The 27,223-nt window shown below is 39.9% G+C and overlaps 1 pseudogene; it reads left to right on the top strand.

Annotated features, from left to right (window-relative positions):
* The first annotated feature begins 5,512 nt into the window (after positions 1–5,512).
* Positions 5,513–5,978, top strand: LOC116760975 (annotated as a pseudogene).
* Positions 5,979–27,223: the final 21,245 nt, after the last annotated feature.

Here is a 27,223-nt window from a genome sequence, read left to right as displayed (position 1 = left end):
CACTTTGAGTGTGGGATTAAATTAATCAATAATCTTCAATTAACTATGATTAGACTTTGGTAGATAGACTTGCTGCCCAAATTCTGAGTATAATCATCTGTATCTGCAGAGTTTCTTTACTGGCCTTTCACCTTCTTGTCCTTATCTTAATGCTCACAGTAACCCTGTGGTAGGTACTACCCTCACTGGACAGATACTTTAAAGATGAAAACCTGATCATACCCTTTCCCTGCTTATAATCCTTCAGTGATTCCTCACTGTCCCCCCATTGGCTCATTAATCCTTCCTTGGGGAAACGTGTTATAAGTTAATAACCTAAAAAGAAGAAAAGGACAACTTGTACAAGGATGTATGTAGTAGCTTTATTCACAATATTAAAAAACTGGAAACAAACCAAAACCCAACAATAAAGGGCAGGGCTAAGCAAGACCTGCTCTATCAATACACTGGAATACTCAGTACCTACTTTAAACGACAACAATCTGGTCTGTGTGGAGGCATGAGCGTGTGTCTAAAGGTCTAAAGGGAAATGTGAAATAAACTTAAACAGGATAATGAACACCCTGCTTTCACCTCTGTAAATATACACGTGTACATACTGACAAAGACTAGATAGTAATAAAATGTTTGGTATTGTATGTGAATCAGATTTCCTGTTTAAGTGTGACATAAAAATTTAAACAGGGAAAATAATGCCCTTGGAATTTTCTGCTGGGGGCACTCACATGGGATTTTATACAACGAAGAGAAAACTAGAAGCAGAACTTAAAAACTTAAGACCCCAGTACAACAGGTTGGGCTAAGGACATGGTGACAGATTTTGTTATGTTGGGATGTCAGTGTTTGCATCAATTCAAGTCAGGATGGGGATGGGGCAGGCAGCCCACAGCCTATGGCTGTACTTAGTGTGCTCGTAGATGCACATACACCCTTGGCCCGTGGTCACATCAGGGACTGCTGAGCAGTAGCTCAAAACCACTGAGAAGTCACAGAGCAGGAAAAGAACTGCCCTATTAACTGAGAGAAACTGGTCAGACTTGATCAAGCAGAACATTAGTGCGTGATGTCAAACTGACCTTATGTACAAAGAGGTTCCAGGAACATTTCACCAAGTTCTCTTTATTGGTATTTGTCACCGTCAAAGGCATAAAAGCATGGTGCTGAAGACCCACTATTAGTGCACCCACGTGGCTGAAGTACCCAAACTTTAGTATCTGTTCAAATGTGTTTATTAGGTCTCTTCCTAGTTCTCCTTCAGGACTCTTCCCCTGACCCTAAATCTTACAGTATGTGCTGTTTGTATCTTTCATTAAACAATATTATCACTAATTGAATCTTCTTTAGGTTTATCGTTTCACTGTGTACAGGTGAGGAGTGGGTTGATGGTCAAAATGTTGCCCTTCTAGATTCTCTGGGTTTTCTGTCTTTGTAAATCTGGATCCTCAATCTTGGCTTACCCTGGAATGGTCAGGACCTAAGAAAAACTGACTCATGCATCCCAAATTCACGTGAATCTGATTTGTATCAGAAAATCAGTTTAATCATTTACAATGAGAAATGTAGAGGCCAAGTGGGGTGATATTTATGTTGGCCCGTTTGTGAGTTCTCTTCCCACAAAGGAAACCAAACAAAGAACTAGAAGTCTGTTGCTGTGTAAATTATTGGTACGAGGAAGGGGGTCTCAGAGAGATTTGTTTATAAATTGACCTGCCTAGAATTCCCTGATTCCCTTTAACAATGTCTATTCCTCTAAGGGTCCAGTTCACACCTTACCTATTCTGTGAAACTTCTTCTACCCCTGGGCCCTTGGGAAAAATTAATCACTCACCCAGCCAGCTTAGCATAACTTTTATACCTATTATAGCACCAATCACTCGTATTCTAGTAGTTCTTGATGTACCTGTCTCCCCTGCTGTTTAGATAGTTGGGACAGGGACAGGGTCCCCGTCCGCTTTTGTTTCCTCAATGCCTAGCACATAAGTGCTCAGTGCAGAGTTGCTAAGTGAATGAAGGAATGAGTGGATGAATGAAGTTCTTTCTCCCTCTACCCTAATGACCTTCTATATCAGGTTTTATTAAATGGATGTAGATAGATATTAAGAGCAATTGCATATCTGTGTGTGTGTGTGTGTGTTTGTGTGTGAGAGAGAGAGAGGGAGAGAGAGAGAGAAGAATGAATCCCATTCCCTAACGGGGAGAGACCTATCAAACATTATACCATGGGGAACCCAGAAAAGGCAGTCTTACGCAATACTTGTTGCTTTACGTTTTCTCACAGACTGATCTACTCATTTGATCCTTCTGTTATTCTCTGGCCTCATCTTAGGCCCTGGCTTATGTATGCTTTAGCCTGCTTCCTTGTCTTATTGAACAATTTGACCCCCTCCACTAGCATATTGATTTGGACTCTCCTGACTCACCTTTTACCCATACTGCTCTCAGAAAATCAGAAAAAAAAAAAAAAAAAAAAAAAAAGAAAATCAGTATCTCTGCTGATCCTTTGGATCCCTACTTCTCAAAGGACTAACAACATTAACATCACCTGTGAACCTGTTAGAACTATAGACCCTCAGGTGCCAGAACTACTGAATCAGAATCAGAATTCTAACAAGACTCTCAAGTGATTTGTGTACACATTAGAGTTGGAGAAGCTCTGCTTTACATCCTTATGATGACCGCTGCTCGTGGCTCACAGTTTTCCTTTCTATCTTGTCTCCTGTTATCCTTAAGATATCAATACCCATTGTATTAGTTATCTATGACTGCATATAAAATCATCCCAACTTACTGGCTTAAAATAACAGACATTTACTATCTCACAGTTTCTGTGCATCAGGAATCTGGGTAAGACTTATCTGGATCTTGTAGCTCAGGGTCTCTCATAAGGCTGCAATCGAGGTGTCAGCTGGCGCTGTAGTCATCTAAGGCTGGGCTGGGGAGGAGCCGCTCCAAGCTCACTCGTGTGACTTATGGTGGGCCTCGTGTCTTCACGGGCTGTTACTTGCCTGGTTGGTCTCTCCATTGGGCAGCTCACAATATAGCTTCATAGAGCGAACAAGTGAAAAAGTAAGAAAGGAGAGGCAAGATGGAAGCCAGAGTCTTTCTGTAATCTCAGGACTGACAATCCATTATTTTTGCCTTATTTTATTTGTTAGACGTAAGTCACTAAATCCAATCTACGCTCAAGGGGAGGGATTACACAAGGGTGCAAGTAGCAGGAGGATGTTTGGGGGTGATCTTAGAGGCTGCCAACTACATCCAAGTGCATTTTCCTCTAATAACTTGGCTGACTAGTTTTCTTTTTTTTAAATATTTATTTATTTATTTATTTATTTTGGCTGCATTGGGTGTTAGTTGCAGCACGTGGGATCTTTCTGTTGTGGCGTGCAGGCTCTTTGTTGCAGCATGCAGGCTTCTCTCTAGTTTTGGCGTGTGGGCTCCAGAGCAGGTGAGCTCAGTAGTTGTGGTGTGCAGTTGCCCCGCGGCACGTGGGATCTTAGTTCCCTGACCAGGGATCAAACCAGCGTCCTCTGCATTGCAAGACGGGTTCTTAACCACTGGACCACCAGGGAAGTCCCTTGGCTGACTAGTTTCTACTTCAGTCATGAATTGGTATGGCCATACCTGGGACCTCAACACCACTTGCAATTTTGTTCTTCAAACGTTCACCCTCTCTGCTCTCTGTCATGACTACTACTTGTCATTCCCTCTACTTGTCCCACAACTTCACTCACAGCAAACATGACTTCCTAGCCTCTTCATCCCTTCTTGTGCTAGTCTATTAATATCCTTCCTGTCTTTGTGGGGACTCAAAGCCCCACACAGGGTGTTTCCTATGAGCGGCTAGTTATGTACGGGCTTATTAAAAACCTAGGAACACCTACACTCACCTATTTGATTTGTGGGATTGTCACCTTCCCTTCTTCCACTTCAGGAAAGATCTAGCATTCTCTGGTTTTTCTTCTATTTCCAGGTTGATGAGCATGCCTGAAGGAAATTATAAAATCATGCAGACTGGGTGCACTATAAATAGATGCTATCTAACGTCATCTGGGTAACACCTCTCTTCAGAAGTACATCCCTACAGAATTTACCCAGCAGCATTTCCAGAACTTTCTCATTCTCCTCAAGTTCCCAAATCTACCTTCACTATTCTTAGTCTGCCTTTAGGTTTCCTCCAGTGGAAGGCCATTCCCCACTTTGGCTATCTCCGCTTGAGAAAGTTCTCATCTCTTCACTCATTATTTTTTTCTCCCTCTTGTCTCCGAGGAATAGGTGTTGATCTTCCTTTCTGGGTCTAAACTCTTCACGTGTCCTTATATTCCATCCTATCCCATTTCTTCTTTGGCTTTGCTCCATCTGTTCCTCTCTCTCTCTCTGTATTGCCTCCTTCCCTTTAGCTTGCAAACATGTCCACAGTAAAAGCAACCTGGACTCAGTTATTGCCTCAAGCTACTACTTCATCACTTTCTTTTTACCACTAAGTTTATTTTAATTTTCAAGCATACAGAAAAGTAGAATACCATAATAGATAGCTATGTTCTTGCACCCAGATTTAACAATTGACCATATTTGCTTCATCTTTCCTCTCCTGAAATATTAAATCAAATGACAGACATCTTGACATTTTACCCCTAAAAACTTTAGAATGCATCTCTTAAAAATATCATCATAGGTTAGCGTATGGTAACGGGTTAGGGTTAGGGTACGGGTTAGGAGTAGGGTATGGCTTAGGGTATGGGATAGTGTTAGGGTGAGGGTTACAGTATGGGCTAGGTTTAGGGTACAGAAAAAAAAATATCATCATCACAATTAGCAAAACTATTAATAAAGCCTTCATTTTATATAACACATCATATTTAAATTTTCCCAGTGATCTCAAAAAATGTGTTTTACAGCTGTCTTTTTCAAGTAAAATTCAAATAAAGGCGATGCATTGCTTAGGATGGCTTAATTCTCTTTTGATTTCAACAGTGCTTCCCACCCTCTTTTTATGTCATTGAGTTGTTGAAGAGACTGGGCCCATTGTCCCTATTTAATGTCCCACTTTCTGGATTTGTCTGATTGTTTGGTGTCATTAGAGGTTCATCTACTCCTGTATTTTCTGTAAAATGGAGATGAGATATAAAGGCTGATTTCAAGTTAAATATTTTTGTTGGGAATATTCACAGTTAGTGCTGTGTGCTTTATATTGCATCACATTTTATGCACATCACTTCTAACTGTCTCACGTTTAGTGATGCTAACGTTAATTACTGAGTTAAGGAGGCAACAGCCAGATCTTCCCACTGTTAAGTTATGATGCACTTTTTTTCCAATCAGTAAATAACCAATGCCTGGAGTGATACTTTGGCCCCATGTAATGCCAAGAAGTTTTTAAGACTCTCATATTGCTGCCTTCTACCCTATTCCCTAATTCTTCTTCCCCCCGCCACCGAACGAAACTCTGCTGTAGAAGGTCACTAGTGACTTCCTTACCACGAAAACCAAGAGCCTTTGGCTTTTCAGGAAGATGGTGCTGAAAGCAAAGACGGACGTCCCTGCTCTTTACCCTCCTAAAGCCAAAGGCTTTGAAGGCGAGGAAGGCAGTGATGAAAGACATCCACAGTCACAATAAAAGAGAAGAAAGGAATGTCATCCAACTTCCAACAGGCTAAGACACTGCAACTCAAAAAGCAGCCCAAATACCCTCAGATGAGCACACCCAGGAGAAACAAGCTTGACCATTACGCCATCATCAAGGTCACCCTGACCACTGAGTCAGCCATAAAGAAGACAGAAGATAACACACACTTGTGTTCATTGTGGATGTCAAGGTCAACAAGCACCAGATCAAACAGGCTGTGAAGAAGCTCTGTGACACTGCTGTGGCCAAGGTCAACACTCTCATCAGGCCTAAAGGAAAGAAGAAGGCATATGTTTCACTGGCTCCTGACTATGGTGCCTTGAATATTGCCAACAAAATTGGGATCATCTAAACTGAGTCCAGATGGCTAATTCTAAATATATCTTTTCACCCATATTTAAAAAATAAAGAATAGGGCTTCCCTGGTGGCGCAGTGGTTGAGAGTCCGCCTGCCGATGCAGGGGACACGGGTTCGTGCCCCGGTCCGGGAAGATCCCACATGCCGCGGAGTGGTTGGGCCCGTGAGCCATGGCCGCTGAGCCTGCGCGTCCAGAGCTTGTGCTCCGCAACGGGAGAGGCCACAACAGTGAGAGGCCCGCGTACCGCAAAAAATAATAATGATAAAAATAAAGAATAAAAAACAAAACCAAGAGACTTTGTTCATCTTCCTTGAGCTTTCTGAAATATTTTATATTATTACACCATTTTAAGAATGTCTTTTCCCCTTTCTTCCATAAAGTTTCCTATTTCAAGTACCTCTCCCTCTAACTGCTTATTTACATCTTTATTGAATGCTTTCACTGGACTGTAAAGAGGGTCATAGGTCTGCTCTTTGTCTTCAACTTGGTCTCTACACTGTCCACTTTAGTAATCTTACCCATATTCACAGCTCAAGCAGATTGCTAAAAAAATGTGTACCTCTAGCTTGACATCCTATAGCTTTTTGACATTTCCACCTGGAGTCCCATCAGGTATAACTTAAACTCAACCAGCATAAAAGAGAAGTCATCTTTCTCTGTACTTCCATCCTCCCAATATAGGAGTTTTGATTATTTCAATGTTTGTGTTTACATTGTTATGTTCATGTAAATATTGTTCACTGCTGAGACACAGTATATTTTAATCACACTTACTTTTATATAATAATAACTATAAGAAAAATTACCTTGTTTTTTTAAAATTTATTTATTTATTTTTGGCTGCGTTGGGTCTTTGTTGCTGCACGCGGGCTTTCTGTAGTTGCTGCGAGCGGGGGCTACTCTTCGTTGAGGTGCTCAGGCTTCTCACTGCAGTGGCTTCTCTTGTTGCGGAGCAGGGGCTCTAGGTGCATGGGCTTCAGTAGTTGTGGCACGTGGGCTCAGTTGTTGCGGTTCGCGGGCTCTAGATCACTGGTTCAGTAGTTGTGGCACACAGGCTTAGTTGCTCTGCAGCATGTGGGATCTTCCCGGACCAGGGGTCGAACCCATGTCCCCTTCATTGGCAGGAGGATTCTTAACCAATGGACCACCAGGGAATTCCCATGAAGTAGTTAACATAATCTCTTTTTCTTAATGAACATATTTGCTTTCAGACAGGCTTTTCCAAGCTAATCTGCATTATTACTGCCAGTTTATTTCTCCATAACATTTTTGACCAAATTATTCCCATGTCAAAACCTGTTAATTGAAGTTAAAACTCCTTAGCATCCCTTTCAAATTCTTCGATATACAGTTTCAACCTTCCTTTTTACCCTTCTCTCCCTATTCTTCCCTACATTTGTGCTGTCTTTCAATCCACCCCTGTTGGATGCCCTTTTCTGAACCTCCCTTATGTTCTCTACCATCATGAGTTATTATTATTCATGAGCATTTCCCCATGTGTGCCCACAGGAACCTTAGCCATTTTCTAAAATATATCTGAAATTCGACTCTCTCCTCGAAATCTCCCTGTCTACCTCAGTCAGAAGCAATCTCTTTCTGGCCTAAGTTCCCAGGATACTTAGTATACTACCTTATGATAACACTTTTTTAACGAGCAAATGAATGTGGCACTTCAGCATCAGTATTACCTTTAAAACTAGATTCTAGGGGGAATTCCCTGGCGGTCCAGTGGTTAGGACTCTGCGCTCTCACTTCGGAGGGCCTGGGATCTATACCTGCTCAGGAAACTAGGATCCCACAAGCTGCTCTGTCGCCGCCCCCCACAAAATAAAACCTAGATTCTAAACTCCCAGAGGACAGAGTTCACATCTTATACTTCCTTCTAGTCTCTATAGCACCCAATGTACTATCTGATAAATGAAGGAGTGACCGTTGGAGTGGGTGAATAGAGGAGGTAAAGAGTGGACAGGGAAATATATTGTAGAATGACAAAGTGGATAAATGAAAAGTAACTCCAGGAACTTATTCTGGATTGTCTGGAAATGGGCTGACTGGACCACACACCCATCTGTCTCACCAGGAAGAGGAGCTGCACTCAAACCCAACTTCCCATGTGTGCCTGTCAGTTTCCTGTTTGCTCTCAGAACCATCTCCCATCCTTTCCCTGCTCCGTGCTGTATCACAGGGAACTACGTTGTCCAGGAGGTCACACTTTGGCTTTTTGGTTGTTTCAGGTAGTTTTCATATTGTTGTTTGGCTGTAGTTCACTCACTTTCATTGTTGTACAATATTCCACTGTGTGCACGTACCAAATTTATGTATTTATTCAACTATTAATGGACATTTAAATTTCTCATTTGGGGCTATTATTAATAATGCTAACATGAACATTCTGTTACATGTCTCTTGTAAAAATATATGTTAGCACTTATTTCTTGGGTTTATATCCAGGACTGGAATTGCTGGGTGAAGGGCATGTGTATATCTAGTATTTACTAGATATTTCAAATATCCAAAGTTGTTCCCCAGCAGTGCATGAGAGTTCCTGATGCTCTAGTCCTTACCAAGGCTTGGTATTGTTAGATTTTAAAACTTTTTGCAAATCTGATGGTTATGAAAGGAGAGCTCATTCTGCTTAATTCACTGATTACTAGGAAGGTTGAATTCCTTTTCTTAGGTTTATTGATTATGTATTTCTTCTTTGAAGTCATTATTCATATCCTTGGCTAGTTTTTCAGTTGGTTTTATGTTTCCTTTGATGTGTAGTAGTACTTTACATATTCTGGATATTACACTTCGTTAGTTATACTGATTCTCTCAACACATATTTATTGGGCATTTACTATGCTCAAAGGATACAGCAGTGAACAATACAGACCAAAAAACCACTCTTAGTTCATGAAGCTTACATTCTAGTATAGGGAGAGAAACAATAAACACAATAAATAAGTAAAGCGAAGGTATATTAAATTTTACCAACTCTATGATAAATGCTATAGAGAGAAATAAAGCAGGGAAGGGGATTAGGGAATTCTGGGGAGGGGTTGCAGTTTGAAATAAAGTGGTCAAGGGAATTCCCTGGCAGTCCAGAGGATGGGACTCTGTGCTTCCACTGCAGGGGAACTAATATCCCGCAAGCGGCGTGGTGCAGCAAATAAATAAGTTAATTAATTAATTTAATTTAATTAAATAGTGGTCAAGGAAGGCGACTTTTGAGTATAACCCTGAAGGAGGTCAGGAAACAGGCCATAGAGGAGTTTGGGGGAAGAGCATCTTAGATAGAATAGTAAACGCAAAGGCCCTGCAGGTAGAACATAAATGGTGTGTTCAAGGAACAGCAAGGAGGCCAGTGTGGCCAAAGCTGAATAGGTAAAATGAGTCATAAGACATGAGATTTGATTTTTTGTTTTGGGTTTTTGTTTTTGTTTTTTTTTTTTTTTTGGTAAGAACACATTAAAAAATTTTTTTTAATTGGAGTATAGTTGATTTACAATGTTGTGTTAGCTTCAGGTGTACAGCAAAGTGAATCAGTTATACATCTACATATATCCACTCTTTTTTTTTTTTTAGATTCTTTTCCCATATAGACCATTACAGAGTATTGAGTAGAGTTCCCTGTGCTATATAGCAGGTTCTTATTAGTTATCTATTTTATGTAGAGTACTGTTTATATGTCAATCCCAATCTCCCAATTTATCCCTCCCTGCCCCCCTTATCCCCTGGTAACCATAAGTTTGTTTTCTACATCTGTGACTCTACTTCTGTTTTGTAAATAAGTTCATTTGTACCCTTTTTTTAGATTCCGCATATAAGCAATATCATATGATATTTGTCTTTCTGTGTCTGACTTACTTCACTCAGTATGACAATTTCTAGACCCGTCCATGTTGCTGCAAATGGCATTATTTTGTTCTTTCTTATGGCTGAGTAATATTCCATTGTATATATATATACCACATCTTCTTTATCCATTCCTCTGTTGATGGACATTTAGGTTGCTTCCATGCCCTGGCTATTGTAAATAGTGCTGCAATGAACATAGGAGTGCATGTATCTTTTTGAATTATGGTTTTCTCCAGGAATATGCCCAGGAGTGAGATTGCTGGGTCATATGGTAGTTCTATTTTTAGTTTTTTAAGGAACCTCCATACTGTTCTCCAAGACATGAGATTTGAACAGCAAGGTGGAGAATGTACGTGTGCAGAATGTAAAGGATGTTTGTAGACCATTATAAGGACTTGACTTTTACTCTTGGTGAGGTGGGAAGCCTTTTGAGAAAAGGAAAGATTTGAGCAAAGGAGTGACACAATCTGACTTACTGCTTTAAAAGGCCCATTCTGGGGACAAGGGGAGGAGTAAACTGAGTGGCTTTCAGAATGATCCAGGTGGGGCTTCCCTGGTGGCGCAGTGGTTAAGAATCCGCCTGCCAATGCAGGAGACATGGATTCGAGCCCTGGTCCAGGAAGATCTCACATGCCGCGGAGCAACTAAGCCCCTGCTCCACAACTACTGAGCCTGTGCTCTAGACCCCCGAGCCACTACTGAAGCCCGCATACTACAACTACTGAAGCCGCGCGCCTAGAGCCCCTGCTCCGCAACAAGAGAAGCCACCGCAATGAGAAGCCTACCACTGCAGCGAAGAGTAGCCCCCGCTCACTGCAACTAGAGAAAGCCCACGCACAGCAACGAAGAGCCAACGCAGCCAAAAATTAAAATTAAAATTAAAAAGAAAAAGAAGAATTCAGGTGAAAGATAATGGTGGCTTGCACTAAGGTGATACTGAGGTGGTAAAAAGTGATTAAGAGAAAACTAAAAGATAATCCATGAGTAACTATGACCATGTTGAGGTTGGGTAGCATTTGTTAGGTAGTTATTGGTTAATTTTTGTTTTCTTACGCTAGAAGAAATTTCTCTACTAATGTTTAGGAGCTGGGACTCTGGATGGAGAAAACAAAAATGACCAAGACATTGGTGGTGATTGGTATGACTATAACAGTAAATACACAAAAATGGTAATGGCTTGGGCTAAGGTGGTCCCAGTGAAGTTTGCAGAATCTGGATTTATTTTGAGAGTGTAACTAACAAGATTTGTTGATAAATTGCGCGTGGAATGTAAGCAAAAGTGAGAAATCAGGAGTTACTTTAGGGTTTTTTTGGTTCTAAAAGGTTAGGGTTTCCATAAGTTGATAGTGAAAAAGCTTCAAGAAGGCCAGATTTGGTAGAGAAGATCAGGAGCTCATTTATGGACTATTGAGTTTGAGCTGCCTTTTCGATATTCAGGAGGAGATGCCCAACTGGCAACTGGATATATGAGCTTGGCATTCAGGAGAATTTAAAGGGAGTTTTATTAGTCACCATTTCTGATACAATAAACAACTCTGAAATCTCAGTGGATTACAGCAACAAACATTTATTTCTTGCTCTTGTCACATGTGGGTGACAGGTTGATTACAGTTCTGCTCTAGGCTGTGGGCCAGCTATGTGTCTCATTAGAGTGTATTCTAATTTGGGGCCTAAACTGAATAAACAGCCACTGTCCAGCACATGCCATACTCACGGCAAAGGGCAGAATCAACAGGGGCTAAACTAAGCAATGCAATTCAATTTAAAGCTTCTCTTTGCATGTGGCTATATCACTTGCTTCCATTCCATTCCATTAGCTAAAGAAAGTCACATAGCCCAGCCCTGCATTGGGACAAGGATGTATATTGTACACAGAAAAGGCAATTCAAATGCTATGTATGTACAATTCTCATAGAAGGGAGGGAGCAAATAGTTGTAAACCATAATTCAGTCTCCCACGATGTGAGTACATTGAAGAGAAGAAATCCAAAGACAGGTATTCCAATGTTCAGAGGTCAGAAAGACAAGGAAAAACCCGCAAAGGAGACTGAGAAGGAGCAAATAGTAAGGTAGGGGGAAAACCAGATTGGAAGTCAAGTAAAGAAAATGTCTCAAGAAGGTAGGAGAGATTAACTATGTCACATGTTGCTAATAGGTCAAGCAAGGTGAGGACAGATATTGACCATTAGATTTAGTCATGTGGAAATCTTTGGTCATCTTGACAAGAGAATTAATGACATGGTGGGACCAAAACCTGATCAATGCAGATTCAAGAAAGAGTGGGAGGAGAGAAGTTAGATATAGTGGATATAGGCAGACTACTCTTTCAAGGACTTTTGCTAAAAGGGGAAGGAAGGAAACGGATGAGTAATTGGAGGGAAAAGTGAGGTCAACAGTAGTCTTTTTTTTTAAGATGGGAGAAATAAAACCGTGGTTTCATGATGATAAGAAAGATCCAGTAAAGAGGGGGAAAACTGATGATGCCAGAGAGAAAGTAGAGAATTATTGTACTGAACAGGCTAGAGGGGATGGGCTCTAGTGCTCCATGGAGGACTGGTCTTCATCAGGAGCATAGACAGTCTATTCAGAGTAACAGGTGAGAAGGCAGACCATATTGTCACAAGTGCAGGTAGGTGAGTAGATATGATTATGGAAGCATAGGAAAATTCTCTTTCGATTGTTTCTATTTTTCAGCTAAGTAAGATGCAAGTCATCAACTGAGAGTGAAGATAGGGAGAAGTTGTGAGAGGTTTGAAACTTAGAGAAAAGTATGAGTAGTCTAGAGGAATGGGAGATTGAAAGCACTAGGGAACAATATTGATTGGTAGTAGAATTAAGGGCCTATGTGAAGTTAGTGATGATTGTGTGGGTTTCTTTCTCCCACCACAGTCAGCTGCAGAGGTGTGGGTGCAGAGTGAAATGGAAAATTAGGTATGTCCAGGTAACAAACAGGCAGAAATTTAGATTTAATCAGAATCTGTCAAGTTAAAAAAAAAAAAGCAAGAGAGACACGTGTATGCAAGGGAAGTTTCATCACAGTGGTTGATCATGTAAGTCAGACAATAATGGAAGTAGAACATGGCACAGATCAGGGATAATAAAATGATGGAAGAATCATGGATTATAGGTCTAGGTATATTTGACAAATTTTGGGAGACAGGAATAAGCTTAAAAAGTAGAAAGTCTTGGTCAGAGTGTGATGCTTAATACTGACACTATGGAGGAGTTGCATTTACGGGTAAATGCCAAGATCTAGAGCAGCACTATTTAATAGGACTTCTTCTGATGATGGGGATGTTCTATATCCACTGTCTAATATGCCACTGGTGGCTACCAGTCACTGGAAATGGGCTGACTAAGGAAATATAATTTAAATTTTATTTAGGTCTAATAAATTTAAAATTAAGAGCAACATGAAGCTAGAAGCTACCATATTAGACAGTGCAATTCTAGAGATTATGACCATGTTAGTGAGTAGCTAAAATGGAAGACAATGTTATTGGAGAAGAGGAGGCCAAAAACTTAGCAACTAAGTTATTGGAAAGACCACATCAGTAAGTGGATATCGAAATCTGTAAGAATTATGACAAGAATAGTACTGAAGTGACAGTGAACCACCAGCTGAAATCTTCAAGGAAAGATAAGTGTCTCAGGATGGGAGGACAGGTATAACAAAGAGTAAAGTGAGTGCTATAGTCAGATACCATGTTAATCAAAACTGAGGGTTGGGCTCCCCTGGTGACACAATGGTTAAGAATCCGCCTGCCAATGCAGAGGACACGGATTTGAACACTGGTGCGGGAAGGTCCCACATGCCGTGGAGCAACTAAGCCCGTGTGCCACAACTACTGAGCTACTGAGCCTGTGCTCTACAGCCCACAAGCCACAACTACTGAGCCCTTGTGCCACAACTACTGAAGCCCATGGCAAAGAGTAACCCCTGCTCACCGCAACCAGAGGAAAGCCTGCACACAGCAACGAAGACCCAACACAGCCAAAAGTAAAATAAATAAAATAAATTAACTAAAAAAAAAAACTGAGGGTTTTAGGGAGGAAAGAAGCAGAAAAGTTTAGAACCAGCAATGCAAGGCAGACACCTACCCCTTGTCTAGGTTCAATGGCATAATATATGCTTTGAAAATATCTTCGTCCATCGCAGAAGAGAAGTTTGTGGATTGTCTTATCACATTTATTTATTTAAATTAATCAATTTATTTATATTTTATTTTTGGCCGTGTTGGGTCTTCATTGCTGCACGCAAGCTTTCTCTACTTGCGGCAAGCGGGGGTTATCACTTATTTATGATGGCTTTTGTTGAATAAAAGTTTTCCTTCTTTTTTTTTTTTTTTTTTTTTTTGGTACGCGGGCCTCTCACTGCTGTGGCCTCTCCCGTTGCGGAGCACAGGCTCCAGATGCGCAGGCTCAGCGGCCATGGCTCACGGGCCCAGCCACTCCGCGGCATGTGGGATCTTCCCGGACCGGGGCACAAACCCACGAGAGAGTTTGGCAGGCAGACTCTCAACCACTGCGCCACCAGGGAAGCCCAAAAGTTTTCCTTCTTAAATTTGAAAAATTACTCATCATTTTTATTATTCTCATTTTTATATCTTAATTAAGAAATCCTTCTGGGAATTCCCTGGCAGTCTAGTGGTTAGGACTCTGTGCTCTCACTGCTGAGGGCCTGGGTTCAATCCCTGGTGGGGGAACTAAGATCCCACAAGCCGTGCAGTGTGGCCTAAATAAATAAATAAAAGAAATCCTTCTCTACTCCAAGGTCATAAACATCTTATGTTTTCTTTTAAAAGTTACAGGTTTGTATTTAAACATTAAATTTTTAATTCTTCTTAAGTTTATTTTTATGTATGGTATGTGATAGAAAACAAATTTTATTTTTTTCATATAATCTATTGATATTTTCTGAAGCACAGCTGTTGAAGTCTACTGTTTCTTACAGTATTACTGCCATCATATTACTTTCTCTAATAGCTTTTGAAATTAGCTCTTTATCCCAGATGATGTTCATTTTATTATAAAGTACATAGTTGGAGATTTATACTGATACATCCTGCATAGTACTCAGTGTGTATGTGTGTGTCAATTCTACAATTACTTGGTTATTATTTCTTCAAATATTGTTTCTTCTCCGTTCCCTCCATTCTTCTGGAATTTTTATTGAATGAATTTTTTTTCAATCTGGTTTCCATATTTCCTAATTAACTGCTCTTTCAAAAAATATTTTTATCTCTTTGGTTCCCTGTGCTATTTCTAGATGAATCTCTCAGCACTGTCTTCCAATGCAGTAAAGTCAGTCTTCAACTGTGTCTAGTCTAGAGTTTATCCTGTCTATTAAATTTTTAATGGTCATAAAAATTTATAAATTCTAGTAGTCTCTTGTTGCCTCTTTTTTATATCCAGATGTTTTAAATTTTATTTATACTTATTTTCATAAATCCTTATTAATATTAATAGAAGTTATTCCTTTATATCTTTTAGTATCCTAAATATATTTGTTTAAAAATAATTTTCAGACTGATCTATACAATTGGAGTGAGTTCATGCAACAATTGTTTACTTTATGTACTTTTTTCCCCAGTGTTAGTTTTGTTTTCACGTGTTTTGGAATTTAGATTTTCAGACTCATTTTAAGTAAGAGGGATTTTTTTTTGTTTGTCTTGTTGTTGTTTATTTGTTTGCTTATTTTCTTCTTCTGCTTCTGTGCTCACACCTCCTTATCTAGCAGTTTTGTGGCTGCCTCCAGTCAGACTCTGTTCCCTCCATCCAAAATCACGTCCTGTATTAGCCCTTCAAAGTTGCTGTAATAACTATGGGACATCAGGGATGTTGCAGATGCAATCACTGCGACAGTGGTCAACTTTGTTCAGTTCGTAGTTGCTGTGTCTTGTCTTTCTACCTCCTCAGGTTCACAGCTCTATATAATGCCATAACCTCAGGAAGAGTGTTGGCATCAGCTTTGTTTTTTAGCTTCTTCTCATAAGTGGGTGAACTGTAGATTTGGAAGAGATGGGGTGCATCAAAGCGTCATCTTGACCAGAAGTCTTCTGATAGTTTTTTTTTTTTTTTTTTTTTTTTTTCTGTACGCGGGCCTCTCACTGTTGTGGCCTCTCCCGTTGTGGAGCACAGGCTCCAGACGCACAGGCTCAGCGGCCATGGCTCAAGGGCCCAGCCGCTCCGTGGCATGTGGGATCCTCCCGGACCGGGGCACGAACCCCTGTCCCCTGCATTGGCAGGCGGACTCTCAACCACTGTGCCATCAGGGAAGCCCCTATAATTTTATTTTTTTAACATTTAAATCTTTAATTGATCTGGGGTTTATTTTGACATAGTTTTTGAAGTAAGGATCTCCTTTCCTCCAAATAACCATTTATCCCTACATCATTTATCAAATTATGTATTGAATTGCTAATTTCTGCCACTGCTACCTTTTAAATAGCCTTCAAATCTGTCTTACTCTTTATCTTCCCATTGGTACTGCCCTAGTTTAGGTCACTATCATCTTTCCAACTTTCACCTAGATTGCTTCCATAGCCTTCTGACTCTTTCTTGGTCTTCAATCCCTTATACATACTGCAGTCAAAATGACCTTTGTGTAACACAAAACTGCTCATGTTACTTCCTGCAGAAAGCCTTCCAGTGACCATGCCATTCCTTTAAGATGAAGTACAAACCATTATATCAGCTTATTTCTATAGCTTCATCTCTCACCATCCATCCTCCTCACCTGCATCTCTACTCTCCACCCTAAGGCCCCTGAATGTACCATGCTCTGCTTCATTTCCAGGCACATGTTGTTCTTTGCCTCTGCTCTACCCCACTACATCTTTGATGACTAACCTCATCTATCTTGCAGGTTTCACTATGGTGTCACGTCTTTCCATAAGCCTTTTGTGATCTTCCTTGAGCCCAGATTAGGGGCTTCTCCTATATGATATTTTCCCAATTATACTTTCCTCATTATAGTACTAATCATGCAGAATGCAATTTCTTATTTACCTTCCTATTTATTACTCTTCTAGATTATAAGCCAGTTGAGGGAATTTCGTGCTCTTCTGAATCCCTAGCACCTAACATATGGTAAATTTCTACAGATATTTTTCTAATTCATCAACTACATGGTAGATAGCAGGCACTGTGCTAGGCTATGGAAATACAAGAGAACACAAGAAAGACAAGATTACTCCCCTCACGTAACTTACACTCTAGTGAGAGAGATAGACAGTGAACCAAACAAATAAACAAAATAATTGCTGCTTGTGTTAGGAAGACAGTAAACAGTTGCTTTAGTAAGGAAGAATAGAGGGCCTTACTTGAATAGGTTGGCCAAGGAATTCTGCTTTGAGGAATTGACATTTAAGCTAAGAACTAAAGAATGAGAAGGAGCCAATCATGTGAAAGCCAGAAGAAGGACATTATAAGCAGAAAGAAGAGCAGATGCAAAAATCCCGAAACAGAAAAAATCTTGGTGTATTCTAGGAACTTTGGCTGCAGAGGACACTTTGATTGCAGAGTTGTAACTGGTGGGATAAGGTACATGGTATAAATTTGGAGGGCTCAGGCAGGTGGCCAGTCATGCAGGGTCTTTTTGGCCATAGCCAGGGACTTGGATTTGTTCCAACAGGCTGGAAAATCACAGAAGAGTTTTAAAGAGGAGAATTGGCATGCTCCAATTACATTTTCAGAGTTCACTCTGGCTGTGTTGATAATGGAATGCAAGGAGGTTACCATGGAAGTGCAGGGACCTGTTAGAAAGCTACTGCAGTAATCCAGGAGAGGGAGAGTGGTGGCTTACACTAGCATGGTCACAAGTGGAGATGGGTAAAAGTGAATGACTTCGGGCTTCCCTGGTGGCGCAGTGGTTGAGAGTCCGCCTGCCGATGCAGGGGACACAGGATCGTGCCCCGGTCCGGGAAGATCCCACATGCTGTGGAGCGGCTGGGCCCGTGAGCCATGGCCGCTGAGCCTGCACGTCCGGAGCCTGTGCTCCACAATGGGAGAGGCCACAACAGTGAGAGGCCCGCGTACCGCAAAAAAAAAAAAAAGTGAATGACTTCAAGATGTGTTTTGGGGGTAGAACAATTTAGACTTGCTGATGGATTGACCATGAAGGATAAGGGAAAGGGAGGAGACTAGAACAATTCCCAGTTTTCTGACTCCAGACTCCAGTGGCTGAGTGAATAAAGTCACTATTTATAGAAATAGGGACAATGGGGAGGAATGGCTCAGGGAGGACACAAGGAAATCAAAAATTCTATTTTGACTATGTTAAGTTTGAAATGTTTGTGAGGTAACAAAGTAGAGATGTCAAATTAGTAGTTTGAATATATTAATCTGGGGCTTAGATGAAAGGTCTAGCTTTGACATACTAATGTAGGCTTCCTCAGCATGAAGCCTTAGGAAATGGATGAGCTCCCCAAAGGACAAAGTTTAGGTGACGAAAAAGGTGGTATTTAGAAACCAAGAGCTAGAATTCCCTGGAGGTCCAGTGGTTAGGACTCGGTGCTCTCACTGCTGGGGCCGGGTTCGGTCTCTGGTCGGGACACAAAATTCCTGCAAGCCTCGTGGCCAAAAGGAAGAAACCAAGCACTAGATCAGTTTCTTGGGGTGTCCCTTCTAGGTGGTCTTACTAGACTGAGCCAGGAATATACATATATTCACACATACATTTACATCTGTGTTTGTTTCTGTATCTACCTATATTGAAAATGGTGAGTTCACACTGAGTTCATGTTCCATTTCAGTCCATTACCACAGAGCTCATTCTAGCTTTCCTCCTTCCATATTTATACCTCTCTTCTCTCACAGTGAAAAGCTTGACTGTCATTATCCTCAGTATTCTGCTAGTTTGCTTGATCACCCTGTGTGTGGCCAATCTCCTGACACCTTTAGGCTGCCACCTTGACAGAATGCTCTCTTTGTGCAGGCCTGGCCTTTGGGCAGTTCTTCTGGTCAGGAAGGAAGGAAAGTTCATTTCCTTTATTGAGGTTCTGCACATGTTTTATTATATATATTCTTTGGTATTTTATTTGTTTGGTTGCTATTTTTAAAACGCACTTTTAAAAAAATTACATTTTCTGTTTATTGCTCATATTTGAAAAGGCTACAATATATAGTTTCATTTTTTATATTTTCCAATCTGAGATTAGAAAGTTTTTATTTCATAGCTTTTATTGGTTACTAGTAACACTGAACAGTTTTCAAATGTTTATTAGCCATATTAATTTATGTTTCTGTGAATTGTATGCATCATCTGTTTCTTCTCTGAGAATCTTTGTGGTTTTTTAAAAATCAACTTTCTTGAGTTCTTTATAAATTCAGGAGAATAATTTCCTGTTTGTTTCAAATATTTTCCAACTTAATTGGTTGGAATCTTTTAATTTTTTTTTTTTAAATTTACAGAATTGAAATTTTTATATGGCCTAATTTTTTTTTTCTTTTGGTCTGCGTTGGGTCTTCATTGCTGCGCACGGGCTTTCTCTAGTTGTGGCGAGTGGGGGCTACTCTTTATTGCGCTGAGCAGGCTCCTCACTGCAGTGGCTTCTCTTGTTGTGGGGCACGGGCTCTAGGCACACAGGCTTCAGTAGTCGTGGCACATGGGCTCAGTAGTTGTGGCTTGTGGGCTCTAGAGTGCAGGCTCAGTAGTTGTGGCACATGGGCTTAGTTGCTCAGAGGCATGTGGGATCTTCCCAGACCAGGGCTTGAACCCCTGTCCCCTGCATCGGCAGGCAGACGCTTAACCACTGTGCCACCAGGGAAGCCCTGGCCTAATACTTTGAATTTTTCCTAGTTATCTTTTTTTTTTTTTTTTTTTTGCGGTATGCGGCCTCTCACTGCTGTGGCCTCTCCCGTCATGGAGCACAGGCTCCGGACACACAGGTCCAGCAGCCACGGCTCACGGGCCCAGCCGCTCCGCGACATGTGGGATCCTCCCGGACTGGGGCACGAACCCGCGTCCCCCGGATCAGCAGGCAGACTCTCAACCACTGTGCCACCAGGGAAGCCCCCTAGTTATCTTTAAGATTTGAATTTCCTCCCCTCTCCAGAGGTCAGATATTCACCTATACTTTATTTTTGTTAAAGATTTTAAGAAACTTACATTTTAAGAAATGTTAAATATTTTTGTTAAACATTTTTATTTTTGTTAAATATCTTTAGAAATTTTGTTAAACATTTCTCTACCCATCTGGAACTTACTTTGTTATATTTTTAGCTAGTCTGTAGAAAATTCTAATATTAACAGTATTAATCCTTTACCCATCAGAGTTGTCACCAATAACTTCCCTGGGTTTTTATTTGCCATTTAAATCTTATTTTGATTTTTGACATGTAGAATTGTTCATTTTTTTGTAGTTAGATTTACTAATCTTTACTCTAGTGACTTCTTCTCTTTCTTCTAAGCTTAGAAAGAGACCTCCCCTATGCAGAGATTTAATAAATGTACACTTATACTTTCTTTTTTCTCTTCCTTGTCTTCCTTCTCCCTCTCTCTCTCCTCCTCTTTTTCTTCTTCTTTTTTAGGGTTTGCCTCAAGTCCAGCTTTAAGTGAAATGAGTCACTAAGAAAGCCCCAATCACTTTGGTCTCTTGGGGGTCTTATAGACCAAAAAAACCACAACAAAACCTATGGGATTGGGATGGATTTCTCTGCCACACAACTCCCTCCCTTCCCCTCTTACATAAAAAACAGCTCAGTGTCAAGCTCCCCAATAAGTGTATGTACATCTGACAATCCATAAGCTGCTGAAGTGAAAGGTGGCCTTTAAATATTCTGTATATAAATTTAGCCATTTATACAGAGAGAATGAAAAAAAAATGGCCCGATTCTGCTCAGCTGCTGCTTGTTTCTCCTTACACCATGGGGTTCTGTTCTATGTCATTTCCTTTGAAGTCAGAGGGAGCTCTGTGCAGGATGGCAACTCGAACACCGGCCTCTATACATGAAGGTGAGAACTGCCATTACGATAAACTACTCGGCGATGTGGTGGAGGGAACATTGGTCTAACACACTTGGTGGCTGCCCTGCAGATCCCACTGTCTGTAAGAGCTTTGTTCAACTGGAGCAAACAAGAACGTTTTGAATCTTGACATACAAGGGCTCATTCAGCAGAGCATCCCCCGTTATGAGAGGAAGTGCTGGGCAGACATTGCAGTTTTTAGCCAGCACACTGAGGGCATTTCTCTCACATTCTCTCCATCTGTAAAGAGACTGTTTTCAAGACCTCGAAATGGTTTTCTATAGATTGGAGAGATGTATAAGCATTCTTACTTGTTTGTACTCACATATAATGGGGGGCAGACCACAGTCATATCAAAGTAGCCCAGTCTTTTCAATACAGAAAGCAAGAATTCTTCACAGATTTTGGCTGAGGGTGTTATTTGGTGAAAAGCACAGCTTGGAGTAGAAACAATGAGAGAAACTTTGACGTGGAGAAGGTATTGGAAATGCAGAATCAGGTACATTTGCTTTCTATCTCAGGAGAATTATTTTGTTAATTAGCCCACAGAGACTTTCCTACCCCTTTCACAATGAGTTATGTACCATTTTTTAGGACTCCAAATCAAATGATGGTTTCATGTTGTTATTTTGTAAACATTGGAATGAATAGAGGTCAAAGAGCAAATTGCCTCAATTTATGGGTAATTTTCCCACGCATCCCATGCCCTGACTTTGAGAAGTGATGCCCCCTTACTGATTCCTTCATCATATCCTTTTGCTTCTGTCTGCAGACCCTTGCTTAAGCTGTAGCATACAGCTTCAAGGCCCCTGACTTCCAAGGACCCCTCTCAGAGCAGAACACCAGCATTTTGTATTTATAATTTCTCCTGTTGGATAGCATTGGAGTGGAACAGGCATTTTTTACTTACAGTTTTGAATTCTTTTTCATAAAACTTGTATCCACTTCTGCATATAGAATACCCTTTCTTTCCACAGGCCATCAGGTGGTTAGCATGTAGGCAATATTTAAATCCTTGAGACTGGATAAGATCATTAAGGGAAGAAATGTGAATGGAGGGAAAAGGACTGAGTTCTGGAGCACTCCAAGTTTAAGAAACTGGGAGAAGAGAAAATATATCTGGGAGATCACACTGAAATAATACACAGGGAGCAGCATCATTCTTTGAAATAATTGTTACGTTGTAATATAATAGTCATAAACTATTCTAGTTTGTGAATATGCCTAATTTGTATAAGCAGTCCTCTACCAAAAGCTTCTGAACAGTTACTCCTGCTCTCAGTTTATCCTTACTCCAATCCATTCAACATACTGCTTAGGTTAACTTTGGATTTATTTTAATTATTTGTGCCTGGATGAAACATAAAAAATTGGGTAAGTACCACATATTACATTTATATGATGAAATACAGTGCAGTTACAATTTTAATAAGAAAATATTTGCAAAATAATGTTGAGTGAATTAAGCATAATCTCAACTTACACACACACACACACGCAGATATATAACCAGAAAAAATGCTATAAGTTTATCCATCAAAAGCATAACATATTTCTGAATGGTGGGTTTCCAGGTGACTTTTATTTTATTTTTCTGCTTTTCTGTGCTTTGCAAATTTCCTTCATGAAAAAAAATTAATCGTGTTCTTTAATTTTGTTGCTTCACAGTCAGGAAAAAAGCTTTGATTTTTTTTTAATTGAATAAATTTGATGTGTACGTTTAAGTGTACAACATGTTACTTTGATACATTTATATATTGTAATATGATTGCCAATGTAGTGATATTTATCACATTACTTAATTACAGTGCAATATCTTTGTCTATATTCTTATCCTACCCCCAGCCCCCGGTACACAATGTTTTACTCTGTTTTTTACAGGTTTAACTTTTTTTTTTTTGGCTGTGCTGTGCAGCTTGTGGGATTTTAGTTCCCTGACAAGGGATTGAACCCGGGCCCACAGCAGTGAAAATGCTGAGTCCTAACCACTGGACCACCACGGAATTCCAAGGTTGAACTTATTTAGATTCCATTTATAAGTGATATCGTCCAGTACTTGTCTTTCTCTGACTTATCTTACTTAGCATTAAGTGTGCAAGGTTTGTCCATGTTGTTGCCAATGGGAGGATATCTTCCTTTCTCATGGCTGAATAATATTCCATTGTGTATCTATACCACATCTTTTTTTTCATCCATTCATTCATTAATGGACATTTGGGTTGTTTTCACGTCTTGGCTATTGTGAATAATGCTGTGATAAACATGGGAGTGCATACCTTGTTGAAATCCTGTTTTCATTTCCTTTGGGTATATACCCAGAAATGGAATTACAGCTTTGATTCTTTACTGCCTAAAAAGATAATATTCAAGTATCTTAATTTAGTAGTCAGACCCTTCAGACCAGAGGCCCAACCTACTTACCCAAACTCTTTTTTTCAGTTATAAAGGTCAAGGTCTTCTGGATGTGCTCTGTACTTTCCTACCTCTATACTTTTTTGAGAGCTGAGATCCTTTTTATTTCCCTCCTTTTCCTATAATTTCTACAAGTCCTAAGATACTATTTAAGTTCTGCCTCTTACTTGGTCCCACAACCATTAACGATGGAAGAGGTTTCAAAGATCAGTGGCTCTGTTATTTAGCATTTACCACAGAATGCTTGGCATTATATGGTTCTATGAGTCCATAACTTAGCTCCCCAGCTGGCATTTTGATTCTTAGAGGACAGGTTCTGTGACTTAGAGTTCTTGGTATCCCTTGACACCCCTGTGTCTCGTTCACAGTAAATGTGTAATAAGCATTTGCAATAGTTTAGATCCAAGGTTATTTCAAATATATACATATGTATATATACACATATATTAATATGTATACAAATATATACATATACATTTTAAAATTTGAAATAACTGGATATCTCTCTTTGCATATATGTTTGTATCCTCAGAATGCATTGAGCTTATTCAACAGTTAATTTACTATAAGGGGAACATTTTAAATACTTGTAGTTTTAAACTATTGCTTAAACATTCTTTCTTCCCTCACAGAAGGTCATTGGTCTTCTCTTCAGGGAATGTTCCCTTCTTACTGTCTACTAAAATACAATGTAGCTTTACTTCTCTTCTTTATTCCCTGGTCCCAAATATAATCTCAATATGTGCTCTATCTTTTTTTTTTTTTTTGCGGTTCACCGTTGCGGCCTCTCCCCTTGCAGAGCACAGGCTCCAGACGCGCAGGCTCAGAGGCCATGGCTCACGGACCCAGCCGCTCCGCGGCATGGGGGATCCTCCCAGACCGGGACAACGAACCCGCGTCCCCTGCATCGGCAGGCGGACTCCCAACCACTGCGCCACCAGGGAAGCCCTGTGCTCTATCTTTGTAGGTGAAATACGTCCTGCCTCAGTGAAATCCAGCCCCGAATGAATTTCCGTTGGTTTAGAGAGCAACTTGAGGATTCTACATTTTGGCACCATTCAATTTCCTTGGCATCTCTCCATAGTCACCATTTAGAAAACTCCTGGTCGGCAGGATTTCAATCCATCATATGCTCTGTGGAGATTAAAAAAGGATTGAATTACATTGGCTTAAAAATGTGATGGAAGATGAAATTTGCTTTACAAAGAAAGGAAGGTTTTTGAAACTCAAATTGTTCCAGTAGGACCCTTATACAGAGATCGTTCTTGAAGTAAAATGGCATATATGTTGAAAGTTCCTTTTTATTTAGGTTGCCACTATGTAAATATCACAATATTTAAAATCACTCACACAAATAGAGAAAGTTGCAAAACAATATGATTATATTTATGGTCTTAAAAATGTGGGCGTATAGGGCTTCCCTGGTGGCGCAGTGGTTGAGAGTCCGCCTGCCGATGGAGGGGATGCGAGTTCGTGCCCCGGTCCAGGAAGATCCCACATGCCGCGGAGCGGCTAGGCCCGTGAGCCATGGCCGCTGAGCCTGCGCGTCCGGAGCCTGTAGCAAGCTTGGATTAAGATATTAAGAAAAGCCCTAAGCACTGCAGAGCTTATGATGCATATGAAATAGTATCCTATTATTTACTTTAAGATTAAAACCATCTTAAAATTAAATAAATGTAAAGGAAGTCCCAACAAGTTCTGATTTTTTATATCAATGCATTTGTAAAGACATCAAATTCTTTACAAAATTTTTTTTTTGGGTTCTGGTTTGCTGGTGCCTTAAGTACATACTTCATCTGCCTCTTGGGTAATTCTGTTTATATAAATGTAAATGCACAAAAATAGGTCTGGAAAGGAGCATGCCAAATCATTAACAGTGGTTACACCTGAGGAGAGGAGTGGGCTGGGGAATGGGGAGCATTGTATTTTTTCATTTTACTCTATTTTTTTCCCCTAATCATCTATAGTCATTTACTTCATGCATAGTCATTAAAAACAAACAAATTAACACACTAGGAGAGTAAAACACCTCACCTTTTTTTTCTATCAAAATTTCATATTAATATGCTTATATTTGATAAATGTGAATGTAATCTAGAGGCAGCTGAAATCATCCTCCAAGTTGAGTGTATTGATTTTTCTTTCTCTTTCATCCAATAACATGGTTAGACAGCTGCTCACTATTAGTTGTTTGTTTTTTGGGTTTTTTTTCCAGATAATGCAGCTAGTCATCATCACCACTGACATCCATTGAGCTCTTCCAGTCTGCCAAGCACTGGTACAGAGCGCTCCATGTATTAATTTGTTGAACTGTCACAATAATCCTGTGAGGTAGGTATTATTATTAATGTCATTTTACCGTTGAAGAAATAGAGGCTGGTGAGGTTTAACTATCTTGTGCAAGCTGGGTCACACAGCTAGCAAGTGATGGAACTGAGCTATGTCTCTGGCCATCTGACTTCAGATTCTGCATAGGAAAGAGGAAGGGAGTGGAACTAATTCGTGGTTTAAGGTTTTTACTTTATTTCATAGTTGACATATACACTTTTGTCTAATTGGAAGGTGACTAAAGGCATCTGGGTCTGGTTGATGTGTTGGTTGAAAATTACTATTATTATGAGGATGATTATTATAGTATTTAGTAATTATGCAGTGCTTTATACTTCAAAGAGCTGTTCTTTATAATCATTTATTAGCTATGTCTCACAACGTCTCTACAATATAAAGATGCACTTATCATGCATTTTTGCAGATGGAGAAACTGAGGCAGAGTAAGATAGGCTATATCTTCATAAGAAAGTGTGAAGGTAGTATGCAACTCAAATTCCTGAGACTCCATTCATGGTTCTTTCTCAACTGACTCAAGGATAACTGTGGCATCTTAGCTTAGGTTCTCTAGGAATCAGACCCTGAAATAAGGATGTGAATGAAAATGGTTTGCTTGGGAACTGCAGCTAATATCCTTAAGGAAATTGGATAGTTGTAAAGGAAGTAAAGTCAGTCAATAAAGAGTATGCTGTTGATTTATAATGTTGTGTTAGTTTTGGGTGTACAGCAAAGTGAATCAGTTATACATAAATCCATTCTTTTCCAGATTCTTTACCCATATAGGTTATTACAGAATATTGTAAATCAATCTTATTTCAATGAAAATTAAAAAAAAATTCCTGAGACTTGCTAAACAGCTCATTTTGGACAACAACAGAAGTTTAATTCTTTAAAACTCTTAAAGGAAAATGTAAGTTCCAAAATTTTTTCCCAGTTTTAATTAAAAATTAAATGTAAAATATGCTGATGACATATTTGAATGTTGATGGAATGTTGATCGACATTCCTCTATTTTTGAGCTTTTACTGCATTTGTGTCAATGTGACATTTTTGCTCAAATTCAGCCTTGCTATCTCCCATTTCTCCACACAAGCATAATTTGACTACAGATATTGGTTTCCACTGTCAATATTATATTGCTTCAAAGTGCTTCCATTGTCTTTAAAAGATGCCTTTTGTTCACCAAATGCATAAGACATGATAATTTGCAATAAAAACAAACTCTGTGAAAGAATTATATTGGAATTAAAGGAAGTCTTAGACATCTGGCAGTTTGTACACTTCAAAACTGAAGATTATAAACATGTCAGTATGACTTGGGTTGGGAGGGGGAGAGAGATGAGAAGGATCTGTGTGGGTTTAATATAGCAGCCTATAAAAGGCTTGGAAGAGATACATGCACTCTTCTATAAATCTGGTAGTTTCTTTGAGTTGGGAGGCAGTCATGGCCATAGCACATGGGAGAGGCTCAATAAATATTAATTTAGTGGTTAAGACCATGTCTCCGGGGACAGACTGCCTGGGTTCTAATCCTGGCTCCATTACTTGCTTGCTACCTGAACTAGCTGTGCTTGTGTTTCTCCATACAGGAAAAAAAAAATCACAATCCATAAAGTTAGTTTATCATGAAGCTTATTCAACTATTTGTTATTATTTGTCATTTCTGTTTCCAAGGCAGTTGACAAA

This window comes from Phocoena sinus, chromosome 10 (genome assembly GCF_008692025.1).
Source record: "Phocoena sinus isolate mPhoSin1 chromosome 10, mPhoSin1.pri, whole genome shotgun sequence".
NCBI classification, from domain to species: domain Eukaryota; kingdom Metazoa; phylum Chordata; class Mammalia; order Artiodactyla; family Phocoenidae; genus Phocoena; species Phocoena sinus.
This window is presented reverse-complemented; position numbering and strand designations above follow the sequence as displayed.